Source organism: Lissotriton vulgaris, chromosome 8, assembly GCF_964263255.1.
Source record: "Lissotriton vulgaris chromosome 8, aLisVul1.2, whole genome shotgun sequence".
NCBI classification, from domain to species: Eukaryota; Metazoa; Chordata; class Amphibia; order Caudata; family Salamandridae; genus Lissotriton; species Lissotriton vulgaris.
In genome coordinates, this window is record NC_141696.1 from 546,001,308 (window position 1) to 546,020,040 (window position 18,733).

Consider the following 18,733-nt stretch of genomic DNA (forward strand, 5'->3'; position numbering starts at 1 on the left):
CTATGTAAATTAACAAAAGCAGTGCTTATTCATCACTTACTCTAATGTCCTTACTGTCCAGAAAGCTCTGCCTAAGTATGCTTTTTTTCTTTTTCAGTGAAATTCTAAATGTTTTTTCTGCCCAGTCTATGGCAGTAGAATGCTGCTTATGATGCCACATTTTGTTGAATCACCAAGGTACAACTACAGAGGAATATATGAGTCTGAACGACATGGAACTCTTAGCTAACACATCACAATGTGTGATGCTTGCCAACCAAGCACTAGATTCTGGAGCGCTGATGATCAGAACATTCTGCTCCTGAAGGAAAGGAAAGACAGCTTGATGGAAAATAAAGTCTCAGTTTATATTAACGCTCTCTCTCTCCCAATATCTATCTATCTATCTATCTATCTATCTATCTATCTATCTATCTATCTATCTATATCTATCTATCTATATCTATCTATCTATCTATCTATCTATCTATCTATCTATCTATCTATCTATCTATCTATCTATCTATCTATCTATCTATCTATCTATCTATCTATCTTTATATATGGATACCTGCGTACACATACATATAGATATGCCATGCATTCCTTTAGATTTGTTCCAACCTCTTACCATTTATTTGAGAATCCCTACTTTTCAAGTGACTGCAAATGAAGTCATTTCCGGCACTTTTTGGCCGGTGCAAGGTAACAAAAACACATGCCAACTTTTAATACAAATCATTGGTCTTTTTATTAACGCGCACTGTCAAACATGGGGCTTTCACACGTCAGGTAAACATGATAACCAATACACAACAGAAGCAGATGTAGATTGCTTATCAATGCCAGGATAGAATAGTTGTGAATTGAGTAATAGAAGGGCCCCTGAATTGATACTTATTATATACAGCCTGTAAGATAGTGAAAATGCAGGCTAGGAAAGGAGATGCAAATATCAATGTATTAGAAAAATACATAAAGAGGAGTGATTTGCTTTTATTCATTCAAGGCTAGAAAAAATCAACATACTATTGCAAGCATTCATACACCACCAAATAGAAATAAACAATTCTGACATTAAACGTAAAGGTGACGATGCATTTGTATCATCACCTTGAGAAGGGTCACCGAGGAATTGAGCCCAGGGCTTCTGCACTTAAACACCAGAAACACTCCACTAAACTAAGATGCCTGTTGGTGCCAACAATTCCCAAAGTTAATGCATGTTCTAGGTGAGCAATGAACAGAATGCAGGGCTCTTATGAAAGCGTGGTCTGTGAATCAACAGATACATCCACATGCCAATTACTTTAGTGTTTTTAAGAGAATTCACTTTCTTGGAATGAGTCTGCATGAAACCATCTTCAGGGCCTGGACAATTTCATGGCAAAACGGCACCTCTCAACATTGCAGCCAAGACAATATAAAAACTGTTTCTGCCCGGTTTCGAACCGGGGACCTTTCGCGTGTGAGGCGAACGTGATAACCACTACACTACAGAAACAGATGTCTACAGTTGATTCTTCTGTGATGAAACTTCTCAAAACAGGCTATTCCAAGGGCCTCTGGTTTTAGATTTCTTTCATGCAACCTTCCCAGACAGCCCTAGCTGAACGCTTGTATATGCCATGCAAGTTCAGCATTTTTGCAAAATGCTTAAAGAGAAATGTTTCCTATTTGCTCAGGCAGGGCAAGGTTAAAAGCATGAGACTCTAGCAAATATTCATCCACTACTGCAAAGAGAAAATTGATATTGGCTTTGAAATGCATACTTCAATACTACTTTAAAAAAGCACCAATGAAAGGGCTCGTCCGGGATTTGAACCCGGGACCTCTCGCACCCAAAGCGAGAATCATACCCCTAGACCAACGAGCCTTCGAAAGGCCTGCACCTCTGAAAAGCTAATACCAGCTCTAAGCACGCAATGAAGATCATGCTGGGGACTTTTTCATGCTTGGTCTGTGAATACACATGAAATTCAGTGTCAACTTACCCTTTCTCAAATGATATCACTATCATTTATAAGTGTCCCCTTTTATTTTGTCCCAGCATTGGACACGTCTTACAGGAAGTCAGCACTTATTTATCTATTTCTGCAGTGGCTAGACCCTAAAGAGAAAGAATAAAAAGCTGTTCATAACAACATAAGAAACACATGTTGCATTTTTTCTCAAATGCTTATTCCCTTTGTGCAAATCGGAATGCCAAGCTGAATAACTGGGTCACAGATTCTGGCTAATTATCTTTCCCTTGAATGCAAGTAGCAATAAAAACTGCCTAATGCAGGACTAAAGCATTCCTTGCAAGCCTCTAACATCATAACATAACTGAGCTGCTGGTAGCAAGCTAAGCAATACCTTCCCAAAATGAGAAGTACATGTGCTAATCCGCTCAATCAGCGCTCGATCAGGCTCGATCAGGCGAGATATAGAAAAGGTGGAAAGGGTCCAAATGGCTGTCCCTTCCTTTTTAGGGTGGGTCCTTCTGACTATCATAGGATTGCTTGTATAAGTGGCCAGGGTCAGAGAAAAAACTTTCAACCCTTCTCAGTGTTCTATCCAGAAGCAGGCATTTTCTGTGCCTTTAATTTCAGGCTTTTCCCAGCAGTCTCTGTTCTGCCTATGTAAATTAACAAAAGCAGTGCTTATTCATCACTTACTCTAATGTCCTTACTGTCCAGAAAGCTCTGCCTAAGTATGCTTTTTTTCTTTTTCAGTGAAATTCTAAATGTTTTTTCTGCCCAGTCTATGGCAGTAGAATGCTGCTTATGATGCCACATTTTGTTGAATCACCAAGGTACAACTACAGAGGAATATATGAGTCTGAACGACATGGAACTCTTAGCTAACACATCACAATGTGTGATGCTTGCCAACCAAGCACTAGATTCTGGAGCGCTGATGATCAGAACATTCTGCTCCTGAAGGAAAGGAAAGACAGCTTGATGGAAAATAAAGTCTCAGTTTATATTAACGCTCTCTCTCTCCCAATATCTATCTATCTATCTATCTATCTATCTATCTATCTATCTATCTATCTATCTATCTATCTATCTATCTATCTATCTATCTATCTATCTATCTATCTATCTATCTATCTATCTATCTATCTATCTATCTTTATATATGGATACCTGCGTACACATACATATAGATATGCCATGCATTCCTTTAGATTTGTTCCAACCTCTTACCATTTATTTGAGAATCCCTACTTTTCAAGTGACTGCAAATGAAGTCATTTCCGGCACTTTTTGGCCGGTGCAAGGTAACAAAAACACATGACAACTTTTAATAAAAATCATTGGTCTCTTTATTAACGCGCACTGTCAAACATGGGGCTTTCACACGTCAGGTAAACATGATAACCAATATACAACAGAAGCAGATGTAGATTGCTTATCAATGCCGGGATAGAACAGTTGTGAATTGAGTAGAAGAAGGGCCCCTGAATTGATACTTATTATATACAGCCTGTAAGATAGTGAAAAATGCAGGCTAGGAAAGGAGATGCAAATATCAATGTATTAGAAAAATACATAAAGAGGAGTGATTTGCTTTTATTCATTCAAGGCTAGAAAAAATCAACATACTATTGCAAGCATTCATACACCACCAAATAGAAATAAACAATTCTGACATTAAACGTAAAGGTGACGATGCATTTGTATCATCACCTTGAGAAGGGTCACCGAGGAATTGAGCCCAGGGCTTCTGCACTTAAACACCAGAAACACTCCACTAAACTAAGATGCCTGTTGGTGCCAACAATTCCCAAAGTTAATGCATGTTCTAGGTGAGCAATGAACAGAATGCAGGGCTCTTTTCAAAGCGAGGTCTGTGAATCAACAGATACATCCACATGCCAATTACTTTAGTGTTTTTAAGAGAATTCACTTTCTTGGAACGAGTCTGCATGAAACCATCTTCAGGGCCTGGACAATTTCATGGCAAAACGGCACCTCTCAACATTGCAGCCAAGACAATATAACAACTGTTTCTGCCCGGTTTCGAACCGGGGACCTTTCGCGTGTGAGGCAAACATGATAACCACTACACTACAGAAACAGATGTCTACAGTTGATTCTTCTGTGATGAAACTTCTCAAAACAGGCTATTCCAAGGGCCTCTGGTTTTAGATTTCTTTCATGCAACCTTCCCAGACAGCCCTAGCTGAACGCTTGTATATGCCATGCAAGTTCAGCATTTTTGCAAAATGCTTAAAGAGAAATGTTTCCTATTTGCTCAGGCAGGGCAAGGTTAAAAGCATGAGACTCTAGCAAATATTCATCCACTACTGCAAAGAGAAAATTGATATTGGCTTTGAAATGCATACTTCAATACTACTTTAAAAAAGCACCAATGAAAGGGCTCGTCCGGGATTTGAACCCGGGACCTCTCGCACCCAAAGCGAGAATCATACCCCTAGACCAACGAGCCTTCGAAAGGCCTGCACCTCTGAAAAGCTAATACCAGCTCTAAGCACGCAATGAAGATCATGCTGGGGACTTTTTCATGCTTGGTCTGTGAATACACATGAAATTCAGTGTCAACTTACCCTTTCTCAAATGATATCACTATCATTTATAAGTGTCCCCTTTTATTTTGTCCCAGCATTGGACACGTCTTACAGGAAGTCAGCACTTATTTATCTATTTCTGCAGTGGCTAGACCCTAAAGAGAAAGAATAAAAAGCTGTTCATAACAACATAAGAAACACATGTTGCATTTTTTCTCAAATGCTTATTCCCTTTGTGCAAATCGGAATGCCAAGCTGAATAACTGGGTCACAGATTCTGGCTAATTATCTTTCCCTTGAATGCAAGTAGCAATAAAAACTGCCTAATGCAGGACTAAAGCATTCCTTGCAAGCCTCTAACATCATAACATAACTGAGCTGCTGGTAGCAAGCTAAGCAATACCTTCCCAAAATGAGAAGTACATGTGCTAATCCGCTCAATCAGCGCTCGATCAGGCTCGATCAGGCGAGATATAGAAAAGGTGGAAAGGGTCCAAATGGCTGTCCCTTCCTTTTTAGGGTGGGTCCTTCTGACTATCATAGGATTGCTTGTATAAGTGGCCAGGGTCAGAGAAAAAACTTTCAACCCTTCTCAGTGTTCTATCCAGAAGCAGGCATTTTCTGTGCCTTTAATTTCAGGCTTTTCCCAGCAGTCTCTGTTCTGCCTATGTAAATTAACAAAAGCAGTGCTTATTCATCACTTACTCTAATGTCCTTACTGTCCAGAAAGCTCTGCCTAAGTATGCTTTTTTTCTTTTTCAGTGAAATTCTAAATGTTTTTTCTGCCCAGTCTATGGCAGTAGAATGCTGCTTATGATGCCACATTTTGTTGAATCACCAAGGTACAACTACAGAGGAATATATGAGTCTGAACGACATGGAACTCTTAGCTAACACATCACAATGTGTGATGCTTGCCAACCAAGCACTAGATTCTGGAGCGCTGATGATCAGAACATTCTGCTCCTGAAGGAAAGGAAAGACAGCTTGATGGAAAATAAAGTCTCAGTTTATATTAACGCTCTCTCTCTCCCAATATCTATCTATCTATCTATCTATCTATCTATCTATCTATCTATCTATCTATCTATCTATCTATCTATCTATCTATCTATCTATCTATCTATCTATCTATCTATCTATCTATCTATCTATCTATCTATCTATCTATCTATCTATCTATCTATCTATCTATCTATCTATCTATCTATCTATCTATCTATCTTTATATATGGATACCTGCGTACACATACATATAGATATGCCATGCATTCCTTTAGATTTGTTCCAACCTCTTACCATTTATTTGAGAATCCCTACTTTTCAAGTGACTGCAAATGAAGTCATTTCCGGCACTTTTTGGCCGGTGCAAGGTAACAAAAACACATGACAACTTTTAATAAAAATCATTGGTCTCTTTATTAACGCGCACTGTCAAACATGGGGCTTTCACACGTCAGGTAAACATGATAACCAATATACAACAGAAGCAGATGTAGATTGCTTATCAATGCCGGGATAGAACAGTTGTGAATTGAGTAGAAGAAGGGCCCCTGAATTGATACTTATTATATACAGCCTGTAAGATAGTGAAAAATGCAGGCTAGGAAAGGAGATGCAAATATCAATGTATTAGAAAAATACATAAAGAGGAGTGATTTGCTTTTATTCATTCAAGGCTAGAAAAAATCAACATACTATTGCAAGCATTCATACACCACCAAATAGAAATAAACAATTCTGACATTAAACGTAAAGGTGACGATGCATTTGTATCATCACCTTGAGAAGGGTCACCGAGGAATTGAGCCCAGGGCTTCTGCACTTAAACACCAGAAACACTCCACTAAACTAAGATGCCTGTTGGTGCCAACAATTCCCAAAGTTAATGCATGTTCTAGGTGAGCAATGAACAGAATGCAGGGCTCTTTTCAAAGCGAGGTCTGTGAATCAACAGATACATCCACATGCCAATTACTTTAGTGTTTTTAAGAGAATTCACTTTCTTGGAACGAGTCTGCATGAAACCATCTTCAGGGCCTGGACAATTTCATGGCAAAACGGCACCTCTCAACATTGCAGCCAAGACAATATAACAACTGTTTCTGCCCGGTTTCGAACCGGGGACCTTTCGCGTGTGAGGCAAACATGATAACCACTACACTACAGAAACAGATGTCTACAGTTGATTCTTCTGTGATGAAACTTCTCAAAACAGGCTATTCCAAGGGCCTCTGGTTTTAGATTTCTTTCATGCAACCTTCCCAGACAGCCCTAGCTGAACGCTTGTATATGCCATGCAAGTTCAGCATTTTTGCAAAATGCTTAAAGAGAAATGTTTCCTATTTGCTCAGGCAGGGCAAGGTTAAAAGCATGAGACTCTAGCAAATATTCATCCACTACTGCAAAGAGAAAATTGATATTGGCTTTGAAATGCATACTTCAATACTACTTTAAAAAAGCACCAATGAAAGGGCTCGTCCGGGATTTGAACCCGGGACCTCTCGCACCCAAAGCGAGAATCATACCCCTAGACCAACGAGCCTTCAAAAGGCCTGCACCTCTGAAAAGCTAATACCAGCTCTAAGCACGCAATGAAGATCATGCTGGGGACTTTTTCATGCTTGGTCTGTGAATACACATGAAATTCAGTGTCAACTTACCCTTTCTCAAATGATATCACTATCATTTATAAGTGTCCCCTTTTATTTTGTCCCAGCATTGGACACGTCTTACAGGAAGTCAGCACTTATTTATCTATTTCTGCAGTGGCTAGACCCTAAAGAGAAAGAATAAAAAGCTGTTCATAACAACATAAGAAACACATGTTGCATTTTTTCTCAAATGCTTATTCCCTTTGTGCAAATCGGAATGCCAAGCTGAATAACTGGGTCACAGATTCTGGCTAATTATCTTTCCCTTGAATGCAAGTAGCAATAAAAACTGCCTAATGCAGGACTAAAGCATTCCTTGCAAGCCTCTAACATCATAACATAACTGAGCTGCTGGTAGCAAGCTAAGCAATACCTTCCCAAAATGAGAAGTACATGTGCTAATCCGCTCAATCAGCGCTCGATCAGGCTCGATCAGGCGAGATATAGAAAAGGTAGAAAGGGTCCAAATGGCTGTCCCTTCCTTTTTAGGGTGGGTCCTTCTGACTATCATAGGATTGCTTGTATAAGTGGCCAGGGTCAGAGAAAAAACTTTCAACCCTTCTCAGTGTTCTATCCAGAAGCAGGCATTTTCTGTGCCTTTAATTTCAGGCTTTTCCCAGCAGTCTCTGTTCTGCCTATGTAAATTAACAAAAGCAGTGCTTATTCATCACTTACTCTAATGTCCTTACTGTCCAGAAAGCTCTGCCTAAGTATGCTTTTTTTCTTTTTCAGTGAAATTCTAAATGTTTTTTCTGCCCAGTCTATGGCAGTAGAATGCTGCTTATGATGCCACATTTTGTTGAATCACCAAGGTACAACTACAGAGGAATATATGAGTCTGAACGACATGGAACTCTTAGCTAACACATCACAATGTGTGATGCTTGCCAACCAAGCACTAGATTCTGGAGCGCTGATGATCAGAACATTCTGCTCCTGAAGGAAAGGAAAGACAGCTTGATGGAAAATAAAGTCTCAGTTTATATTAACGCTCTCTCTCTCCCAATATCTATCTATCTATCTATCTATCTATCTATCTATCTATCTATCTATCTATCTATCTATCTATCTATCTATCTATCTATCTATCTATCTATCTATCTATCTATCTATCTATCTATCTATCTATCTATCTATCTATCTATCTATCTATCTATCTATCTTTATATATGGATACCTGCGTACACATACATATAGATATGCCATGCATTCCTTTAGATTTGTTCCAACCTCTTACCATTTATTTGAGAATCCCTACTTTTCAAGTGACTGCAAATGAAGTCATTTCCGGCACTTTTTGGCCGGTGCAAGGTAACAAAAACACATGCCAACTTTTAATACAAATCATTGGTCTCTTTATTAACGCGCACTGTCAAACATGGGGCTTTCACACGTCAGGTAAACATGATAACCAATACACAACAGAAGCAGATGTAGATTGCGTATCAATGCCAGGATAGAATAGTTGTGAATTGAGTAATAGAAGGGCCCCTGAATTGATACTTATTATATACAGCCTGTAAGATAGTGAAAAATGCAGGCTAGGAAAGGAGATGCAAATATCAATGTATTAGAAAAATACATAAAGAGGAGTGATTTGCTTTTATTCATTCAAGGCTAGAAAAAATCAACATACTATTGCAAGCATTCATACACCACCAAATAGAAATAAACAATTCTGACATTAAACGTAAAGGTGACGATGCATTTGTATCATCACCTTGAGAAGGGTCACCGAGGAATTGAGCCCAGGGCTTCTGCACTTAAACACCAGAAACACTCCACTAAACTAAGATGCCTGTTGGTGCCAACAATTCCCAAAGTTAATGCATGTTCTAGGTGAGCAATGAACAGAATGCAGGGCTCTTATGAAAGCGAGGTCTGTGAATCAACAGATACATCCACATGCCAATTACTTTAGTGTTTTTAAGAGAATTCACTTTCTTGGAATGAGTCTGCATGAAACCATCTTCAGGGCCTGGACAATTTCATGGCAAAATGGCACCTCTCAACATTGCAGCCAAGACAATATAACAACTGTTTCTGCCCGGTTTCGAACCGGGGACCTTTCGCGTGTGAGGCGAACGTGATAACCACTACACTACAGAAACAGATGTCTACAGTTGATTCTTCTGTGATGAAACTTCTCAAAACAGGCTATTCCAAGGGCCTCTGGTTTTAGATTTCTTTCATGCAACCTTCCCAGACAGCCCTAGCTGAACGCTTGTATATGCCATGCAAGTTCAGCATTTTTGCAAAATGCTTAAAGAGAAATGTTTCCTATTTGCTCAGGCAGGGCAAGGTTAAAAGCATGAGACTCTAGCAAATATTCATCCACTACTGCAAAGAGAAAATTGATATTGGCTTTGAAATGCATACTTCAATACTACTTTAAAAAAGCACCAATGAAAGGGCTCGTCTGGGATTTGAACCCGGGACCTCTCGCACCCAAAGCGAGAATCATACCCCTAGACCAACGAGCCTTCGAAAGACCCGCACCTCTGAAAAGCTAATACCAGCTCTAAGCACGCAATGAAGATCATGCTGGGGACTTTTTCATGCTTGGTCTGTGAATACACATGAAATTCAGTGTCAACTTACCCTTTCTCAAATGATATCACTATCATTTATAAGTGTCCCCTTTTATTTTGTCCCAGCATTGGACACGTCTTACAGGAAGTCAGCACTTATTTATCTATTTCTGCAGTGGCTAGACCCTAAAGAGAAAGAATAAAAAGCTGTTCATAACAACATAAGAAACACATGTTGCATTTTTTCTCAAATGCTTATTCCCTTTGTGCAAATCGGAATGCCAAGCTGAATAACTGGGCCACAGATTCTGGCTAATTATCTTTCCCTTGAATGCAAGTAGCAATAAAAACTGCCTAATGCAGGACTAAAGCATTCCTTGCAAGCCTCTAACATCATAACATAACTGAGCTGCTGGTAGCAAGCTAAGCAATACCTTCCCAAAATGAGAAGTACATGTGCTAATCCGCTCAATCAGCGCTCGATCAGGCTCGATCAGGCGAGATATAGAAAAGGTGGAAAGGGTCCAAATGGCTGTCCCTTCCTTTTTAGGGTGGGTCCTTCTGACTATCATAGGATTGCTTGTACGAGTGGCCAGGGTCAGAGAAAAAACTTTCAACCCTTCTCAGTGTTCTATCCAGAAGCAGGCATTTTCTGTGCCTTTAATTTCAGGCTTTTCCCAGCAGTCTCTGTTCTGCCTATGTAAATTAACAAAAGCAGTGCTTATTCATCACTTACTCTAATGTCCTTACTGTCCAGAAAGCTCTGCCTAAGTATGCTTTTTTTCTTTTTCAGTGAAATTCTAAATGTTTTTTCTGCCCAGTCTATGGCAGTAGAATGCTGCTTATGATGCCACATTTTGTTGAATCACCAAGGTACAACTACAGAGGAATATATGAGTCTGAACGACATGGAACTCTTAGCTAACACATCACAATGTGTGATGCTTGCCAACCAAGCACTAGATTCTGGAGCGCTGATGATCAGAACATTCTGCTCCTGAAGGAAAGGAAAGACAGCTTGATGGAAAATAAAGTCTCAGTTTATATTAACGCTCTCTCTCTCCCAATATCTATCTATCTATCTATCTATCTATCTATCTATCTATCTATCTATCTATCTATCTATCTATCTATCTATCTATCTATCTATCTATCTATCTATCTATCTATCTATCTATCTATCTATCTATCTATCTATCTATCTATCTATCTATCTATCTATCTATCTATCTATCTATCTATCTATCTATCTATCTATCTATCTATCTATCTATCTATCTATCTATCTATCTTTATATATGGATACCTGCGTACACATACATATAGATATGCCATGCATTCCTTTAGATTTGTTCCAACCTCTTACCATTTATTTGAGAATCCCTACTTTTCAAGTGACTGCAAATGAAGTCATTTCCGGCACTTTTTGGCCGGTGCAAGGTAACAAAAACACATGCCAACTTTTAATACAAATCATTGGTCTCTTTATTAACGCGCACTGTCAAACATGGGGCTTTCACACGTCAGGTAAACATGATAACCAATATACAACAGAAGCAGATGTAGATTGCTTATCAATGCCGGGATAGAACAGTTGTGAATTGAGTAGAAGAAGGGCCCCTGAATTGATACTTATTATATACAGCCTGTAAGATAGTGAAAAATGCAGGCTAGGAAAGGAGATGCAAATATCAATGTATTAGAAAAATACATAAAGAGGAGTGATTTGCTTTTATTCATTCAAGGCTAGAAAAAATCAACATACTATTGCAAGCATTCATACACCACCAAATAGAAATAAACAATTCTGACATTAAACGTAAAGGTGATGATGCATTTGTATCATCACCTTGAGAAGGGTCACCGAGGAATTGAGCCCAGGGCTTCTGCACTTAAACACCAGAAACACTCCACTAAACTAAGATGCCTGTTGGTGCCAACAATTCCCAAAGTTAATGCATGTTCTAGGTGAGCAATGAACAGAATGCAGGGCTCTTTTCAAAGCGAGGTCTGTGAATCAACAGATACATCCACATGCCAATTACTTTAGTGTTTTTAAGAGAATTCACTTTCTTGGAACGAGTCTGCATGAAACCATCTTCAGGGCCTGGACAATTTCATGGCAAAACAGCACCTCTCAACATTGCAGCCAAGACAATATAACAACTGTTTCTGCCCGGTTTCGAACCGGGGACCTTTCGCGTGTGAGGCAAACGTGATAACCACTACACTACAGAAACAGATGTCTACAGTTGATTCTTCTGTGATGAAACTTCTCAAAACAGGCTATTCCAAGGGCCTCTGGTTTTAGATTTCTTTCATGCAACCTTCCCAGACAGCCCTAGCTGAACGCTTGTATATGCCATGCAAGTTCAGCATTTTTACTAAATGCTTAAAGAGAAATGTTTCCTATTTGCTCAGGCAGGGCAAGGTTAAAAGCATGAGACTCTAGCAAATATTCATCCACTACTGCAAAGAGAAAATTGATATTGGCTTTGAAATGCATACTTCAATACTACTTTAAAAAAGCACCAATGAAAGGGCTCGTCTGGGATTTAAACCCGGGACCTCTCGCACCCAAAGCGAGAATCATACCCCTAGACCAACGAGCCTTCGAAAGACCCGCACCTCTGAAAAGCTAATACCAGCTCTAAGCACGCAATGAAGATCATGCTGGGGACTTTTTCATGCTTGGTCTGTGAATACACATGAAATTCAGTGTCAACTTACCCTTTCTCAAATGATATCACTATCATTTATAAGTGTCCCCTTTTATTTTGTCCCAGCATTGGACACGTCTTACAGGAAGTCAGCACTTATTTATCTATTTCTGCAGTGGCTAGACCCTAAAGAGAAAGAATAAAAAGCTGTTCATAACAACATAAGAAACACATGTTGCATTTTTTCTCAAATGCTTATTCCCTTTGTGCAAATCGGAATGCCAAGCTGAATAACTGGGTCACAGATTCTGGCTAATTATCTTTCCCTTGAATGCAAGTAGCAATAAAAACTGCCTAATGCAGGACTAAAGCATTCCTTGCAAGCCTCTAACATCATAACATAACTGAGCTGCTGGTAGCAAGCTAAGCAATACCTTCCCAAAATGAGAAGTACATGTGCTAATCCGCTCAATCAGCGCTCGATCAGGCTCGATCAGGCGAGATATAGAAAAGGTGGAAAGGGTCCAAATGGCTGTCCCTTCCTTTTTAGGGTGGGTCCTTCTGACTATCATAGGATTGCTTGTACGAGTGGCCAGGGTCAGAGAAAAAACTTTCAACCCTTCTCAGTGTTCTATCCAGAAGCAGGCATTTTCTGTGCCTTTAATTTCAGGCTTTTCCCAGCAGTCTCTGTTCTGCCTATGTAAATTAACAAAAGCAGTGCTTATTCATCACTTACTCTAATGTCCTTACTGTCCAGAAAGCTCTGCCTAAGTATGCTTTTTTTCTTTTTCAGTGAAATTCTAAATGTTTTTTCTGCCCAGTCTATGGCAGTAGAATGCTGCTTATGATGCCACATTTTGTTGAATCACCAAGGTACAACTACAGAGGAATATATGAGTCTGAACGACATGGAACTCTTAGCTAACACATCACAATGTGTGATGCTTGCCAACCAAGCACTAGATTCTGGAGCGCTGATGATCAGAACATTCTGCTCCTGAAGGAAAGGAAAGACAGCTTGATGGAAAATAAAGTCTCAGTTTATATTAACGCTCTCTCTCTCCCAATATCTATCTATCTATCTATCTATCTATCTATCTATCTATCTATCTATCTATCTATCTATCTATCTATCTATCTATCTATCTATCTATCTATCTATCTATCTATCTATCTATCTATCTATCTATCTATCTATCTATCTATCTATCTATCTATCTATCTTTATATATGGATACCTGCGTACACATACATATAGATATGCCATGCATTCCTTTAGATTTGTTCCAACCTCTTACCATTTATTTGAGAATCCCTACTTTTCAAGTGACTGCAAATGAAGTCATTTCCGGCACTTTTTGGCCGGTGCAAGGTAACAAAAACACATGCCAACTTTTAATACAAATCATTGGTCTCTTTATTAACGCGCACTGTCAAACATGGGGCTTTCACACGTCAGGTAAACATGATAACCAATATACAACAGAAGCAGATGTAGATTGCTTATCAATGCCGGGATAGAACAGTTGTGAATTGAGTAGAAGAAGGGCCCCTGAATTGATACTTATTATATACAGCCTGTAAGATAGTGAAAAATGCAGGCTAGGAAAGGAGATGCAAATATCAATGTATTAGAAAAATACATAAAGAGGAGTGATTTGCTTTTATTCATTCAAGGCTAGAAAAAATCAACATACTATTGCAAGCATTCATACACCACCAAATAGAAATAAACAATTCTGACATTAAACGTAAAGGTGATGATGCATTTGTATCATCACCTTGAGAAGGGTCACCGAGGAATTGAGCCCAGGGCTTCTGCACTTAAACACCAGAAACACTCCACTAAACTAAGATGCCTGTTGGTGCCAACAATTCCCAAAGTTAATGCATGTTCTAGGTGAGCAATGAACAGAATGCAGGGCTCTTTTCAAAGCGAGGTCTGTGAATCAACAGATACATCCACATGCCAATTACTTTAGTGTTTTTAAGAGAATTCACTTTCTTGGAACGAGTCTGCATGAAACCATCTTCAGGGCCTGGACAATTTCATGGCAAAACAGCACCTCTCAACATTGCAGCCAAGACAATATAACAACTGTTTCTGCCCGGTTTCGAACCGGGGACCTTTCGCGTGTGAGGCAAACGTGATAACCACTACACTACAGAAACAGATGTCTACAGTTGATTCTTCTGTGATGAAACTTCTCAAAACAGGCTATTCCAAGGGCCTCTGGTTTTAGATTTCTTTCATGCAACCTTCCCAGACAGCCCTAGCTGAACGCTTGTATATGCCATGCAAGTTCAGCATTTTTACTAAATGCTTAAAGAGAAATGTTTCCTATTTGCTCAGGCAGGGCAAGGTTAAAAGCATGAGACTCTAGCAAATATTCATCCACTACTGCAAAGAGAAAATTGATATTGGCTTTGAAATGCATACTTCAATACTACTTTAAAAAAGCACCAATGAAAGGGCTCGTCTGGGATTTAAACCCGGGACCTCTCGCACCCAAAGCGAGAATCATACCCCTAGACCAACGAGCCTTCGAAAGACCCGCACCTCTGAAAAGCTAATACCAGCTCTAAGCACGCAATGAAGATCATGCTGGGGACTTTTTCATGCTTGGTCTGTGAATACACATGAAATTCAGTGTCAACTTACCCTTTCTCAAATGATATCACTATCATTTATAAGTGTCCCCTTTTATTTTGTCCCAGCATTGGACACGTCTTACAGGAAGTCAGCACTTATTTATCTATTTCTGCAGTGGCTAGACCCTAAAGAGAAAGAATAAAAAGCTGTTCATAACAACATAAGAAACACATGTTGCATTTTTTCTCAAATGCTTATTCCCTTTGTGCAAATCGGAATGCCAAGCTGAATAACTGGGTCACAGATTCTGGCTAATTATCTTTCCCTTGAATGCAAGTAGCAATAAAAACTGCCTAATGCAGGACTAAAGCATTCCTTGCAAGCCTCTAACATCATAACATAACTGAGCTGCTGGTAGCAAGCTAAGCAATACCTTCCCAAAATGAGAAGTACATGTGCTAATCCGCTCAATCAGCGCTCGATCAGGCGAGATATAGAAAAGGTGGAAAGGGTCCAAATGGCTGTCCCTTCCTTTTTAGGGTGGGTCCTTCTGACTATCATAGGATTGCTTGTATAAGTGGCCAGGGTCAGAGAAAAAACTTTCAACCCTTCTCAGTGTTCTATCCAGAAGCAGGCATTTTCTGTGCCTTTAATTTCAGGCTTTTCCCAGCAGTCTCTGTTCTGCCTATGTAAATTAACAAAAGCAGTGCTTATTCATCACTTACTCTAATGTCCTTACTGTCCAGAAAGCTCTGCCTAAGTATGCTTTTTTTCTTTTTCAGTGAAATTCTAAATGTTTTTTCTGCCCAGTCTATGGCAGTAGAATGCTGCTTATGATGCCACATTTTGTTGAATCACCAAGGTACAACTACAGAGGAATATATGAGTCTGAACGACATGGAACTCTTAGCTAACACATCACAATGTGTGATGCTTGCCAACCAAGCACTAGATTCTGGAGCGCTGATGATCAGAACATTCTGCTCCTGAAGGAAAGGAAAGACAGCTTGATGGAAAATAAAGTCTCAGTTTATATTAACGCTCTCTCTCTCCCAATATCTATCTATCTATCTATCTATCTATCTATCTATCTATCTATCTATCTATCTATCTATCTATCTATCTATCTATCTATCTATCTATCTATCTATCTATCTATCTATCTATCTATCTATCTATCTATCTATCTATCTATCTATCTATCTATCTATCTATCTATCTATCTATCTATCTATCTATCTATCTATCTATCTATCTATCTATCTTTATATATGGATACCTGCGTACACATACATATAGATATGCCATGCATTCCTTTAGATTTGTTCCAACCTCTTACCATTTATTTGAGAATCCCTACTTTTCAAGTGACTGCAAATGAAGTCATTTCCGGCACTTTTTGGCCGGTGCAAGGTAACAAAAACACATGCCAACTTTTAATACAAATCATTGGTCTCTTTATTAACGCGCACTGTCAAACATGGGGCTTTCACACGTCAGGTAAACATGATAACCAATACACAACAGAAGCAGATGTAGATTGCTTATCAATGCCAGGATAGAATAGTTGTGAATTGAGTAATAGAAGGGCCCCTGAATTGATACTTATTATATACAGCCTGTAAGATAGTGAAAATGCAGGCTAGGAAAGGAGATGCAAATATCAATGTATTAGAAAAATACATAAAGAGGAGTGATTTGCTTTTATTCATTCAAGGCTAGAAAAAATCAACATACTATTGCAAGCATTCATACACCACCAAATAGAAATAAACAATTCTGACATTAAACGTAAAGGTGACGATGCATTTGTATCATCACCTTGAGAAGGGTCACCGAGGAATTGAGCCCAGGGCTTCTGCACTTAAACACCAGAAACACTCCACTAAACTAAGATGCCTGTTGGTGCCAACAATTCCCAAAGTTAATGCATGTTCTAGGTGAGCAATGAACAGAATGCAGGGCTCTTATGAAAGCGAGGTCTGTGAATCAACAGATACATCCACATGCCAATTACTTTAGTGTTTTTAAGAGAATTCACTTTCTTGGAATGAGTCTGCATGAAACCATCTTCAGGGCCTGGACAATTTCATGGCAAAACGGCACCTCTCAACATTGCAGCCAAGACAATATAAAAACTGTTTCTGCCCGGTTTCGAACCGGGGACCTTTTGCGTGTGAGGCGAACGTGATAACCACTACACTACAGAAACAGATGTCTACAGTTGATTCTTCTGTGATGAAACTTCTCAAAACAGGCTATTCCAAGGGCCTCTGGTTTTAGATTTCTTTCATGCAACCTTCCCAGACAGCCCTAGCTGAACGCTTGTATATGCCATGCAAGTTCAGCATTTTTGCAAAATGCTTAAAGAGAAATGTTTCCTATTTGCTCAGGCAGGGCAAGGTTAAAAGCATGAGACTCTAGCAAATATTCATCCACTACTGCAAAGAGAAAATTGATATTGGCTTTGAAATGCATACTTCAATACTACTTTAAAAAAGCACCAACGAAAGGGCTCGTCCGGGATTTGAACCCGGGACCTCTCGCACCCAAAGCGAGAATCATACCCCTAGACCAACGAGCCTTCGAAAGGCCTGCACCTCTGAAAAGCTAATACCAGCTCTAAGCACGCAATGAAGATCATGCTGGGGACTTTTTCATGCTTGGTCTGTGAATACACATGAAATTCAGTGTCAACTTACCCTTTCTCAAATGATATCACTATCATTTATAAGTGTCCCCTTTTATTTTGTCCCAGCATTGGACACGTCTTACAGGAAGTCAGCACTTATTTATCTATTTCTGCAGTGGCTAGACCCTAAAGAGAAAGAATAAAAAGCTGTTCATAACAACATAAGAAACACATGTTGCATTTTTTCTCAAATGCTTATTCCCTTTGTGCAAATCGGAATGCCAAGCTGAATAACTGGGTCACAGATTCTGGCTAATTATCTTTCCCTTGAATGCAAGTAGCAATAAAAACTGCCTAATGCAGGACTAAAGCATTCCTTGCAAGCCTCTAACATCATAACATAACTGAGCTGCTGGTAGCAAGCTAAGCAATACCTTCCCAAAATGAGAAGTACATGTGCTAATCCGCTCAATCAGGCTCGATCAGGCGAGATATAGAAAAGGTGGAAAGGGTCCAAATGGCTGTCCCTTCCTTTTTAGGGTGGGTCCTTCTGACTATCATAGGATTGCTTGTATAAGTGGCCAGGGTCAGAGAAAAAACTTTCAACCCTTCTCAGTGTTCTATCCAGAAGCAGGCATTTTCTGTGCCTTTAATTTCAGGCTTTTCCCAGCAGTCTCTGTTCTGCCTATGTAAATTAACAAAAGCAGTGCTTATTCATCACTTACTCTAATGTCCTTACTGTCCAGAAAGCTCTGCCTAAGTATGCTTTTTTTCTTTTTCAGTGAAATTCTAAATGTTTTTTCTGCCCAGTCTATGGCAGTAGAATGCTGCTTATGATGCCACATTTTGTTGAATCACCAAGGTACAACTACAGAGGAATATATGAGTCTGAACGACATGGAACTCTTAGCTAACACATCACAATGTGTGATGCTTGCCAACCAAGCACTAGATTCTGGAGCGCTGATGATCAGAACATTCTGCTCCTGAAGGAAAGGAAAGACAGCTTGATGGAAAATAAAGTCTCAGTTTATATTAACGCTCTCTCTCTCCCAATATCTATCTATCTATCTATCTATCTATCTATCTATCTATCTATCTATCTATCTATCTATCTATCTATCTATCTATCTATCTATCTATCTATCTATCTATCTATCTATCT

The 18,733-nt window shown here is 39.3% G+C and overlaps 11 non-coding genes across 11 annotated transcripts; all 11 read right to left on the reverse strand.

The window, feature by feature from the left end:
• Nucleotides 1-1,410: 1,410 nt before the first annotated feature.
• Nucleotides 1,411-1,483, reverse strand: TRNAV-CAC (transfer RNA valine (anticodon CAC)). The gene has a single exon. It is a non-coding gene; the product is annotated as a tRNA-Val (tRNA).
• A 300-nt stretch (nt 1,484-1,783) lies between these two features.
• TRNAP-UGG (transfer RNA proline (anticodon UGG)) lies at nt 1,784-1,855 on the reverse strand. Its single transcript has one exon. It is a non-coding gene; the product is annotated as a tRNA-Pro (tRNA).
• A 2,119-nt stretch (nt 1,856-3,974) lies between these two features.
• Nucleotides 3,975-4,047, reverse strand: TRNAV-CAC (transfer RNA valine (anticodon CAC)). The gene has a single exon. It is a non-coding gene; the product is annotated as a tRNA-Val (tRNA).
• A 300-nt stretch (nt 4,048-4,347) lies between these two features.
• TRNAP-UGG (transfer RNA proline (anticodon UGG)) lies at nt 4,348-4,419 on the reverse strand. Its single transcript has one exon. It is a non-coding gene; the product is annotated as a tRNA-Pro (tRNA).
• Nucleotides 4,420-6,598: 2,179 nt separating this feature from the next.
• Nucleotides 6,599-6,671, reverse strand: TRNAV-CAC (transfer RNA valine (anticodon CAC)). The gene has a single exon. It is a non-coding gene; the product is annotated as a tRNA-Val (tRNA).
• Nucleotides 6,672-6,971: 300 nt separating this feature from the next.
• On the reverse strand, nt 6,972-7,043 carry TRNAP-UGG (transfer RNA proline (anticodon UGG)). The gene has a single exon. It is a non-coding gene; the product is annotated as a tRNA-Pro (tRNA).
• Nucleotides 7,044-9,190: 2,147 nt separating this feature from the next.
• TRNAV-CAC (transfer RNA valine (anticodon CAC)) lies at nt 9,191-9,263 on the reverse strand. Its single transcript has one exon. It is a non-coding gene; the product is annotated as a tRNA-Val (tRNA).
• A 2,587-nt stretch (nt 9,264-11,850) lies between these two features.
• Nucleotides 11,851-11,923, reverse strand: TRNAV-CAC (transfer RNA valine (anticodon CAC)). Its single transcript has one exon. It is a non-coding gene; the product is annotated as a tRNA-Val (tRNA).
• A 2,519-nt stretch (nt 11,924-14,442) lies between these two features.
• Nucleotides 14,443-14,515, reverse strand: TRNAV-CAC (transfer RNA valine (anticodon CAC)). The gene has a single exon. It is a non-coding gene; the product is annotated as a tRNA-Val (tRNA).
• A 2,560-nt stretch (nt 14,516-17,075) lies between these two features.
• On the reverse strand, nt 17,076-17,148 carry TRNAV-CAC (transfer RNA valine (anticodon CAC)). The gene has a single exon. It is a non-coding gene; the product is annotated as a tRNA-Val (tRNA).
• A 300-nt stretch (nt 17,149-17,448) lies between these two features.
• On the reverse strand, nt 17,449-17,520 carry TRNAP-UGG (transfer RNA proline (anticodon UGG)). The gene has a single exon. It is a non-coding gene; the product is annotated as a tRNA-Pro (tRNA).
• Between the last annotated feature and the right edge of the window lie 1,213 nt (nt 17,521-18,733).